Source organism: Aythya marila (genome assembly GCF_965140915.1).
Source record: "Aythya marila genome assembly, chromosome: 5".
NCBI lineage: Eukaryota > Metazoa > Chordata > Aves > Anseriformes > Anatidae > Aythya > Aythya marila.
In genome coordinates this window covers 6,584,925-6,597,040 of record NC_139046.1, presented here as the reverse complement: position 1 = coordinate 6,597,040, position 12,116 = coordinate 6,584,925, and the positions used below count along the sequence as shown (strand labels likewise).

At 52.9% G+C, this 12,116-nt stretch overlaps 1 long non-coding RNA gene across 1 annotated transcript; it reads right to left on the bottom strand.

The window, feature by feature from the left end:
• Window positions 1-4,546: 4,546 nt before the first annotated feature.
• On the bottom strand, window positions 4,547-10,460 carry LOC309878375. The gene is made up of 4 exons (XR_014317529.1): window positions 10,398-10,460; window positions 9,751-9,872; window positions 4,959-5,075; window positions 4,547-4,871 (listed from the first exon to the last, which is right to left on the bottom strand). It is a non-coding gene; the product is annotated as an uncharacterized lncRNA (long non-coding RNA).
• Window positions 10,461-12,116: the final 1,656 nt, after the last annotated feature.

Below are 12,116 nucleotides of genomic sequence, written 5' to 3'. Positions count from 1 at the left end.
AACATTAAAAAGCCATTTTTAATCATAGAACCAGTCGGTATTATTCCAATTAAGTGGTGTATAATCACCATGTATTTACCATAATGCAGGCTCATGCATTCTAGCAGAAATAGGTGTTCCCTTTCCTGCTTTGTTAACCATGTCAAATATACGACGATATACTTGACAACATCATTATCTGCATTTCTGATTCCCTGCTGAGAGAGCGCTGTACAGATGGCATTGAAAAGCTGGAGACAACTTTTTTTTTTTTTTTTTTTTTTTTTTTACAACTTTTTGAGTTCGCGGGAGGGGCGCTGGCATTGCAGGTAACGCAGAACCCGGTTATGGCAGAAACTGGAAAAGGAGAAAATTCGTGAACCACGAGGAGGAATGCAGTCTAAAAAAAAAAAAAAAGACGAGAAGAGGGAATTGCCAAACGCCCTCTGTGTTCATGGCAAACTTTGGGGTCAGGGTCGTGCTTCCCAAGGCCCTGCTGAGTATGGAGCCAGATCTGCATGGAGTGCACAGAGTTATCAGCTAAACACGGGCTGCGGTTTTTACAGGACATGTACAAAGGCTCGTATGAGGATGGGACTTTAAGGCACGATAGTCCGTATGTATACTCAACACATTCATCGAAAACAAAAGTTCCATTTACAGTGCAATATAAACGTATCCAAGAACTCAAGCGGCAGCTCTATAATCACTTTTCACTGATAATTAGGCAACTGAGGAGCACGTCTGTGGTGCAGGGCAGCCCCAGCCCCGCTCGCCCGTACACATGCTGAGCGTTGAGCACACGAGGAGCCTCCCTGGCTGCAGCCAGAGGATGCGCGCCGAGACACTCGGGCAAGACCCGAAGTGTTTGCAGGATCAAGGGCCTAATATCCTGGGATGTCTGCACCAAAGCTGATTTCCTGCTGGGCCAGGCTGCCTCCTGCCACAGCTGCTGCTGCTCCGGGCGGCACCGGCGCTGCTCGGGTCCGGCATTCCCAGCCAGGTTGGGGAAAGCGGCACAGAGAAAGCTCTTTGAAACTCTTTGAAACGCTACTTACAGCCAGGTGTGCTGCTGTTCCGAGATGACAAGGGGTTGTCCTAAGCCAGTCCTTGGCAAAGTTACCAGCTCTCTGTTACCAGCTCTGTCTGCGTCGCCCCGCATCGTCTCTGATGAACGCGCTATCTCCAAGGCAACTGAGTCGAAGGGAAGGAAGGACTTTTCTTTACATCCAGTGCAAACATAGCCCGTGTGTGGGAGCTCCTACCGCAGTCATAGTAGAATATATAAATATATCTATCACCGAAATTTGACCACCTACAGACAGATTCACACATCAGAAGCTAGAAGAGCTGAATTGCAGCTACAAACCCCAGAACAGGAAAATCACTGTAGGAAGCTGTATTAAAAACGCCGGTACCTGGTAGCTTGGCAACTAAATGATAAAATCAGCACATAATTCAAAAAAGTGTCAAATTAAATATTTCGGGAGCAACTTGCAATGTTACTGCACCTTTCTACTTCTTTATCACTCCGAAAATTATGTTTCTTAAGCACTGAAGTTGAATGTTTCAGAACCACTTTTCAACAGCACAAATCACCGGGTGAAGCAGAAGGCAACAAAAACTTGTGTAGACTCAAAATAAGTTAGAATTGTGGACCTTTAACTCAATTTCATATCAAAAAGTCAACCAGAGTTTTCTAGAAATAAATTATCTCTTTTAACAGCTCCTAGAGCAAGTAGAAATAAATAAAATTAAAAATCAGACAATGTATTTTGTTCAAGAAAACAACACGTGAGAGAAACACGAGTAAAACATTACCCTCTTTCATGGGTAGCCCAAGCAGTTTTGTTATCTGATCCAGATCTGCATCTGTTGTACCTGTTCAGTAGACAGCACGTTATCAGAGAAGCTTTCCCTAGGCAAGAAAGTACCTGCCCCTTTCAGTGGGCAAGGAAATCAGCATTCAGAGCTGAATCTGACAGGGGCACTGCTGTTTTTTTTCAGGTGAGGTTTAAAGGCTTTAACCCTACTGAGCTTTTTTACTCCATTGCAACAATTTTTATGTAAAAAGTTTGTTTTTCAGGCCAGGACTATCGTATGAATATAATAAATTAAGTCAGAGGTAAAACAAAAGCATTTTAGCATTTCACGTAGTAGCTAGATCATTATGAGTTCAGGCAGAAGCACACAAAGAACAAGGAAGTGTATAAGTTGCATCACTTCAGAGCAGCAAGTTACGTATTTTGAAACACCAGACAAGAGGAATAGTTGCCCTGTAACACCCAGCAGGCCTGGCCTCTGTGTCCCCAGGAGGATCCCAGGGGCCAGGAGCTCCCCAGAGACTCACAGCACCTCTCATGGCACCCACCAGCCCCCTCCTGTGCAGCATGGGGTTGGCTTCCAGCTTCTGCTTGTGGTACCAGGGCTGCTGCACCCAGCTGGCAATTAGCAATTATCCAGCCTCTCTCAGCTGGCCCCTGTCGAGCTGGACACAGACCCTCGTAGCTGGAGACTCCCTGAACAGGGCCCAGCATGAGTTTTTTGGGAGGGAGGCATAGCCCCCTGTGCTGCACAGCAAGGGGCTGACGACACCTTTTGGAAGAGGCAAAGAAATACACCCTGCCTCAACACAAAAACAAAAGCTGCTTCTCACAGCCTGAACATTCGTAACAACCTCCCAAAACCAGCACTGCCCTGTTTTTCCAGCCTCACTGCAATACCTGTGCTGTTCGTGTTCCCCAGTTTGCTGGTTATCCTCGTTTTGAAATAAGCTGTTGCATTTTTTTCTCATTAAAAAGTTGTGTTTAACTGCTCCTTTCTATCCCCTAAACCTGTCCTGCTTCCAATTGCTGATGTAGGAGTTGACTTTGCTCTTCACACCTTCTGCTCTTGCCTTCCTATCCTTCTTTCCTGCGCTATGAACACGTGCCTGACAGCTGTGATGATATGTGCAACACACACAACTAAGATGCTCCGGGCAGGGTTACAGGAGGAATCCTACACTAAACACATCCCTGTCGAGCAATGGTATTTGTTCGTACTCCATAATGCCTCAGAAATAGCATCGGCCAGACCTGCATGAGACAAGCCTTTCAAAATAATAATAAAAATAAAAAAAATCAGGTTCTTAGATACATATCTGCCTCCAGCTGAGTGTGTGCTGTTACCTACTTTGCTTTAAAGCTGCGGGGGTGATAGCCAGCCAGGCAAAGCCAATTTCTTCACTGGAAACCAACAGCCCTCTAGGACAGGCTTTGGCCCATTTTGCGTATTTGTTCAGTGATTCTGGGTTGCGAGCCACCCTCCGGTGAACAGCAGGTGTATCAGTAACTGATAATTTACAGACTCATCAATCACATTTCCACAGGTTATAGTGCAATCTTTGCTTTTGACCCCATTGCTGGAGCATCATCTTTTCCCTTATATTACTCTTTGGTATTTTCATGATATAGCTTTGGCAGCTATAAAACTTTCCACTTGTAGTCATCGATTTGCTGAACGCCTCTCATGTCATTTCATAGCTTGCGAAATATATATTTACACATCCTAAGGTTAATTCCCAGATTGAAATTAGACATTTCACTTGACCTGAAACACTATTACGAATGCTGAGTAGCTTCATCAGGAGAATCTCTGAGGCTTTACTAGCATCTGTCACGTACATTCATTCTCTATCGATAGGAGTTATGGTTGTTTTTCTGCCTTGTTTATTCCACGTAAAAATAAATGACTGTCTATTCCCTAGCACCAATGTGAACCTCCGGCCAAACAGCAAATTAGCATGCAGAAAAGTATCAGGGAAACAACTAGGGGAAGAATCAAATGAAGCTAAGGAAACACTGATGGCGGGCTGAAGAAACAATTTTTCCTGTGAGTCATTCTGTTCTGCATTAAAATAGCAAAATAGATACCAGCTAAGAGATAATAATATGTAAAAAGGTGAATGCAATTATTCTAAAAAAAAAAAAAAAACCTTGTAGATCTCAGTATAGAGTGTCTTGTAAGTAGCAGGCGAGTTAGTCTCTGAAAATCCTAAGCAAAAGGCTGTTTCCTTTGGCACTGACTCCTTCATATTCCAAACATTTCCTCAAAGAAACTTTCTATCTATGCCTTTATGTAAATAACTTGCTTTTTACTCCTCACTGTTAGACTATTCTGATACTTTGGGGGCTCCCCTTCCGCCAGGGATGGCAGAATTTAACTGCAAAGTGATTTTCAATGTCTGTATCTACACACAGAGAACTCAAATGCGGCTTTGCTTCTACACAACACGCTGCACACAGCCTCGGCGGGTAAGGACCTGTGTATTGCACCAGCTCTGTGTGTGTGCCAAGGTACTTCATAGCCACGGGGTTAACACCGGGGCTGCCGAGTGGGTTTCAAAGTGCCACCCGCTCAGCTCCTACCGCACCCGGCTTGATCATTAAGTATCTCTGCAATTACTGCCTCATCTCAACACCTCAATAAGCAGTTCAAGCATTCAGAAACAAACATAGGTGGGTCTAACAGCTACTTTAATTCATTTTATAAATAAGCAGTTGAGAATTTTGCTCCAAGTGGCTGCTTGTGTAGCCCATTCCGTAAACGGCGTTCTCTGCAGAATAAGGCACGATACGATACGAATGCAGCTCTTCATAATAGAGCGACTGGGAACAGCACTCGTGTACCATAAACTTCAGCCGTTTTCGTGCGTCAGAGTAAGCAGTCCTATAACACGGAGCCTCCTTAAAGTATTCATAGCTCTCCCTCTCTGTCTCTAGGTGAATCTTCCTCAACAGATTGTTAATTAATACAGACCTACGGAGGTAGGCTTCAGGGTCTTCCAGGAATCGGAGTTTCTGGAGAGAAAGTTTTAGAATACAAGTCCGGTCCTCGGGTAGTATCAGGTGCTGGGGAGCAAAGAGCATCAAAGGGGTCTTTAGTACGGAGGAATGACACCGAGGGAGGACGGGAGCTGGAAGGAGAAAGCTACTCACTTTTGGACAATACTCATGGCAATCTTGATGTAAATGTTCTTCTTCTGCATATTTCCTCTTAAAGTAGGCTACTTTCGACGTCGTTAATGTGTTTGGTAGGCCCCGATGAGATCAGCTCTGCGCAAAACAAGAAGGAGAAGAGGCTCGGTCACGCTGCCGCCATGCCTGTGGCAGCACAGGGGGTCCAGAGACGGCACCGCGCTCCCCCCGACCCCACAGCCCCCTCTCCACACCCCAAAGGCAAAACCTGAGGGGGGGTCTCCAAGCCTGCAGCCCTCCAGCCCCGCAGACCCTGCCCTGGCAGCGCTGCCCCCGCGGGCTAATGGGGCGTAGCTGGGGGGCTCGGGGGGCTGCAGAAGGGTCCCCTCGTTACAGAGGGGGGTCTCTGGGGAGGGGAGAGGCCGGCTGGGGGTCACCATTACCCAGGCAGCTCCTGAGGCCCCCCTGTCACGGCACGGCCCCGCTAGGGGGTGGTGTTGGCCCGGAGGAGCCGCCGGGCCCGGCCGGTGGAGCTGCGGCGGTTACCGCAGTGTGGGGGGTTCGGGGGCCTGGGCTCGGTGCCCCCCCTTTGGGGTCGGGGCTTTCTGCTCGCCCTGCTCCCAGCTGTGCTCCTCCGGGGGGGAGATGTGGGGTTAAAGCACCTCGTCGAGACCATAAATCTGGTGCTGGGCAGCTCAGGACCCCCGGGAGAACCAGGGCCCGGTTGTGGTGCCCGGTTCGTGACGCGATCCCGGGAGGCGTGTGCCTGTGGGGCACCAAAACCCGCTCTGATTGCCGTGGTTTGCGTTTAAATGGGCACATTTTTGAGATCTTGCTGTGGTGGATTTTAAAGGCAGTCCCCAAAAGTTAGGATCTGGAGGCACTCAGGTCTTAGGGCATACATTTCTTTCCCACGCTGAGATCCTTTACAGGGGCATGTAAAACCCGGCTTTCTGAGGCAATAAAGGGTTTGGTTCTGGGCCGCATCTCTACCGCATAGCATGGCAGCCAAACCAGACCTCATCGTACAGGGTGGGCTTGGGGAGCTCCTGGAGTCCTCGCTGCAGGTGGGAGGGAAAGGATATTGGTGCAGGTCTTGCAGGGGAGGAGGCGATGTGCTCCGCCATCCTCCCTCTGCACCAAAACCCCACAGAGGTGGCCACAGAGGACAGACCCCCCCACAGGAGGTTCTTCTTGTGTTTTCTCCCTGAATTTCAAGTCAGCAAGGATGGATGTTTGCTGTAAAAGAACATTACAAACCGGGGCAGAAAACCCTTGACTGATGGCTTAGCACCTGATTTGGAGCCAAGTCCCCCAGCCCTGGGACTGGCCTGACGTGGATCCCACAAAGCAGCACCGTTCCCACCACAGACGTATCAGAAGGGGTCTGCCACCCTTGCAACAGGACAACGCCGTGTTTTAGTCACACTGGACCCACTGCACACACCAGAGATGCTCCCTGCACCAGGACACAGCTGCAGTAATCTCTGGGCAGCCACAAACACTCATTCAAACACACGTGCAGCAGCCTTCGGTGCTGGCAGGTTTTATCCTAGTATTTGAATTACGCTGGAGACCGGGCACCCTGAGCACTTAACTACTCTGGTAGTAGATTCTCCTAGGTTAAAGCCCCTCTCTGTGTTTTCTGAGTGCAGTCCCAAAGCATTTACCCTCCCTGCGCTGTGGGGTAGGAGAACATTACGTTTTTCCTCAGACTACTCTGAGGACAGAGGTATGAAAGACGAAGTGGCGTTCCCATGGCCACCCGGGCCATCAGGGATGGGAAAGGAGCCAAACTCAGCGTACAGGCTGATGAGCCAACCAGGGGCTCGTTGTTCTCCTTCAAACCGGGCTTCTAAATGCTAAAACTCGCTCCCTGGTGGTTTTCAGCGAAAAGGCAGAAGCACAGACCCAGCTCTGCCTGTGTGCTCTGCAAGCACAAAATGAGCAGAGGCAGGATAGACAAGCACAGCATGCAGAGCATCGCTGCTGCTCTGTGCAGAGCCCTCGGTCTCCTTCAGCTCCATGCAAACCTCTCCTTTGCTGTCACTGGCAGCAGGAATGTCTCTTCCCCCAGAGATGGAGGGTGACAGTGGGACAGTCATTGCCCCTCGCATGCGTGGTCCTGAAGAAAAACTGGCAAACAGCTTGGAGTGGCTGTGGCAGATGCAGTTTCCTGGGACCCAGGCCCCTTCCAGACATAATTGTCTTGCATGAGGGTGAGCCACGGTGCAGGAGAGCCTGCAGCTGTCCCCACCACGCTGCCCTGTCCCCACTGGTCCCCGGGCTGCTCTCAGAGGGAGAGGATTGTGTCCTGAGAGGGATGCAAATCACCGTCCTGGCAGTGGGTTGGGCGAGCATCCAGCTGGCACCAGCCCTCTGCCTGCCAAGTCTGCAGGGTACGGACAGCACCAGCTCAGGACGTAGCCCTCGGGTGTGAACCGCAGTCAGTTTCCAAAGACCTCACAACATCAGGCAAAGCAGTGGAGCTATCACAACCCCCAGCACTTGCTTTAGGAGCAAGGAAGGGCAGCAACCAGCAGCTGAACACCAAACGCACCTCTGGGCTGCGAGGCTGATGTTAAGAGGACGCGTTCCCACTTGAAAGCGCAAAGCCACTCAAAAGACACAGAGAGCAAAGCAGACACAAGCTGCTCACCGCGATGCTCGCTGCTGGCAAAGCCCAGAAACTCCAGGGCAGGAGGCTCGCGAGCTGCCAGCCTTGCTCTAATCCTTCTCTGAAAGTCAGAGCGGACGGCCTCTGTGCGTGCCTCGGGGCTGCTTGGCCGGAGCTGCAGGCACGCACGGCGGTAGTAATGCCGCAGTGAATCAGCCCCTCAGCGTTTTGTTTAAATATAAACATATTGAATCAGTGCTTTTTGTGTAGAAGGCTATTCTCGCCAGCCAAGTGTTTTGACAGTTACAGCAAGGTGGTATGAGTCACTGCCTCCGCCTCACTCAAGCTCGGAGACAGATACATCTTAATCACATTACATTTCTTCAGCGCCACACCACAACGGCACAGAGCCAAGTTTCCCCCTCCAGGGGCTAACCGGTGGGTCCTGAGCCTGATATTTGTCCTCCCAGCCTGGAACAGACCTCGGGAAGCGCGTTGAGCCCCCCGCCACCCGCCCGCCACCGCCGCCTGCTCGGCATGCGCGGCACACAGGAGCGCGGCGGCTCCGGCTGCCATTAGCACTAATGGAAGTTCGGAGCATAAATCCCACGCGCGGCAGCGAGGGAATAGACGCCTCCGTCTCTCCAGCCTGCATCACTCCAGCGCAGCTTCGCGAGGCCTTTAATTGCGCTTTCAAAAAAAAAAAAAAAAAAAGAGCAAAAATCTGCCCGTTCCTATTCATTTCTCTGGGAATAATTACAGCGCTGCGTGGACCCGCAGAGTTATTAGGCGTGTTTGGGCAGAGGGCTATCTTATCTAAATTGAAATGGAAATCGATTTATAACACGGCAACTTCGTGGTCTAGCTGCAAATTGCAAGAAATTGTCTTCATCTGGCCCCGGGCTCCCCCATCACCCAGCGACTGGAGCCCCTCTGCGGTATGAATTAGTGCTGGGTGATTTCGAGAGGGCTGCAAGTCAAACGGGAGAGGGGGCAAAGTGGGGCTTAATGAATGAAAACAAACAGCCAGGAGAAGGCAAAGCTCGTGCCTCCCCACCTGGGGCAAGGGAGAGGGACCTGTCAAACCCAGCTCTGCCCCAGACATTGTATGCGAGAGCTGGGGAGAGCTTCTACACAGTATCTCCTCCTTTCCTTGGAGGAAAACCCATCCCTGCCTCATGGTGCTGCAGTGTCAGGGCTGTAGGAGCTGCTACTATCAGCACGTCGATGCAGATGTCTGCAGGGGGCAAGTAGAGGGGCTCGCTGGCCGAGCCAGAGCTGCCGACACTGCACGTGGAAGGTGGTTGGTAAAATGTGCCCGTGCCCTGCGGGGTTTCCTAACACGGGAGAAGATGATCAATGTGCGAGGTGGAAACCGTTTCTGAGCATCTCTCGCACGCACAAATAGAAAACCCGAGGGAGGCTTCTGAGCACGCAGAACCGGGCATTTATTACCAGCAGGAGCTGTGACTTTGACATGGCTGGAAATACCGTAACGTCCTTGCAACCGCCGTCAAACTGCAGTGATAAATTCCCCCGTCTCTAACCTTAGCAGCGCTCGCAATTAAGGAGAGCTCGGCTGAAACCCTGCTCTGATTTCGCGTGCCATGCCGCTGCGTTTCTCCTCCGCCACTGGCAGGACAAGCAGCTGGTCCCACCGGGGGCTTTCCGGTTGATAACTCAAAGCTACCAAGCCACAGGCAGGCGAACATGTGGATCGAAAACACATGCCAGCCCCAGGATTTCACACAGACTGCCGATCGATTGCAGCTCTTCCAAACAGGGACAGATTTCCTACTCCTTGCTCAGGCAGAGAAAGCCCCTTTAATTCACCTGTGGGCAGGTAAAAGCCTTGCTGCTGTCTGCTGGCGGGAGCTGCTGGCTTTGCACGTTAAACCTGCCTTCCTTTTAGTTTGCTGATTGCTTTGCAGAGCTCCCTAACTCATTTCTGGGCAAGGCACAAGCATCCGAATAGCTCTGACGAGTGCAGGAAAACCGGGGGACTTCTCCTCTCCCTGTCCTTGCAGTCCCGCTGCCTGCACCCCTCTGACTAAGGGGCTGGCTAAAGCTCAGGCCACATGCAGCAAAGAATAAAACCCCATCCCCAGCTCGATCTCCTGTGAGCATTCATCCAAACCATTCCCCTCACCCCGAAGGCAAGCCCGACCGGCTGGAGTCTGCAAACTTGGTGGTTACCTGAGGCCGTGGAGTCAGTCTGCAGAGGGTCTTTCTGGGGTAACGCCAGCAGCTCCGGTGAGATTTCCTCCTCGCACGGGCTCAGCGAGCATTTCTGGCAGCACGGCACTGCTGAACGGTACCTGCCACGGGGGAGCAAGGAGAAACACAAATGGCTCAGGTGGCAAAGCCGGGACGTACGCGGCACGAAGCTGGGCTGCAAGAGAGGGGAGCGCTATCTCAGGAGCCCCGCGGGGCTCGCTAGCAGGGCAAGCAGAGCTCTGGTGTCACATCCAGCGCTCTGACTCTGACCTCGCTGCCTAGACACCCTCTCGAGCGTCAGGAAAGTGAAATCAAACATTAAGGAAATTTGCTTCGGTCTCTCGGTGGTATGGCTGCAATCCTCCCAGAACAAACGCTGCAAAAATACAGCTTGCTCCCTGAATATCCGGAAGTTTCCTCAGCTAGAGCGCGATCGCTGCCTTGATCCCTGCCCTTTAAAACTGCGCGTTATTTCCTCACTCAGCTCTTGTCAGCCTGGGAGGAGAGCTGAAGGGAGGCTATTAAAACCACAGCATCGTTTCGAGTAGTAGCGCTGATTTCCTATCCCATACGCGCGCACACCCACACTCCTGCAGAGTCGCACGGCTCGGGGGAAGGCAGATTACCAGCTTTATTCAACAGAGCGATTGCAGCGCGCACGTTTCAGTGTTTGCCTTGTGCACCGGCCAGTTCCTGGGCTGCAAGGAGACGCAGCAGCACCCAGCCGATGCCTCTCCTCCTGGGGGGAGCATTTAGCAAGGGGCAGTGAGAGCACCTCCTGCTCCGGGTGGGGAGCATAAACAGCTCTGTGCGTGCGTCCCCAGCTCTGCACGCTCACGTGCGTGTGCAGCCACTCACACTTTTAGGTGTGTGAATGAAAAACAAACAGCTCGAACCCCTGCGAAAGAGAGAGAGAAAAGCGGAGCGTGTGCGTGCGTGCCTGTCTCGCAGCTGCAAGACGTCTAAATTTGGATGGTTGCCTCATCCCAGGAGATGACACTCAGCTAACAGGCACCAAACGAGCAGCCACGGACACTTCCCAGAGTCCTGCTTTGGCTACGCCGAGGTGCCTCGGATGCCAGCCACCTTCCCCAGAGCCCCACGCAGCCCGGCCGAGCCGCAGACACCTCTGCAGGACGACCAGCCGAGCCTCCCGCTGGGCTCCTCACCCCTTGCCGAGGCTCAGCAGATCCCAGCTCTCACCCCACAAACCTCCTCCGTGCCGACACCCCACCGGGGAAGCAGAACCAGCAAAACCCCGCTCCTCCCCTCCACCACACGCTCCTCCACGGCCACTCACCCGCCCGGCTGCAGCAGGAGGGCTGCTCCCCGTCCTCCCCTGGCCCCTGCGAGCCGCCGGCTGCTCCTGCTGGCGGTGCTGGCGGTGCTGGCGGTGCTGGCAGCTCCCGGGTCCCCGCAGCACTGAGCCCAGCATCACCCCCGGCCGCAGCGCCGAGACGGGGCCCAGCTGCGCCCCGCGCCGATTGGTCCAGCGGGAGCAGGTGCGGGGCCGTCGCTAGGGGCGTTGCTAGGGGCGTTGCTAGGGGCGTTGCTAGGGGCGTTGCTAGGAGACCGTGACGCTCTGCCCATCACTGGCGGGGCGCGGGGGTGCGGGGATGGGATGGGGATGGGATGGGACAGGACATGGGGATAGGATGGGATGGGATGGGGTGGAACGTGGTGGGATGGGAGGGTACAGGATGGGATGGGATGGGACAAAATGGAATGGGATGGGACAGGACATGGGGATGGGATGGGATGGGATGGGATGGGATGGGGTGGGACGGGGTGGGACGGGACATGGGGATGGGGATGGGATGGGGTGGAACAAGATGGGATGGGATGGAATGGGACGGGACGGGACGGGACGGGACGGGACGGGACGGGACGGGACGGGACAGAACATGGGGATGGGATGGGATGGGATGGAACGGGACATAGGGATGGGATGGGACGGGACATGGGGATGGGATGGGATGGGATAGGATGGGACATGGAGATGGGATGGGAAGGGATGGAATATGGGGATGGGATGGAACAGGATGGGATGAGATGGGATATGGGAAGCAGATGGGGTGGGATGGGACGTGGGGATGGGGTGGAACAAGGTGGGATGGGATGGGGTGGGATGGGACAGGACATGGGGATGGGATGGAAGAGGATGGGATGGGATGGCACATGGGATGGGATGGGATGGGACATGGGAATGGGATGGAACAGGATGGGATGGGATGGGATGGGACATGGGGATGGGATGGGAAGGGATGGGACATGGAGAGTGGATGGGGTGGGATGGGACGAGGGGATGGGGTGGAACGAGGTGGGATGAGATGGGACATGGGGAT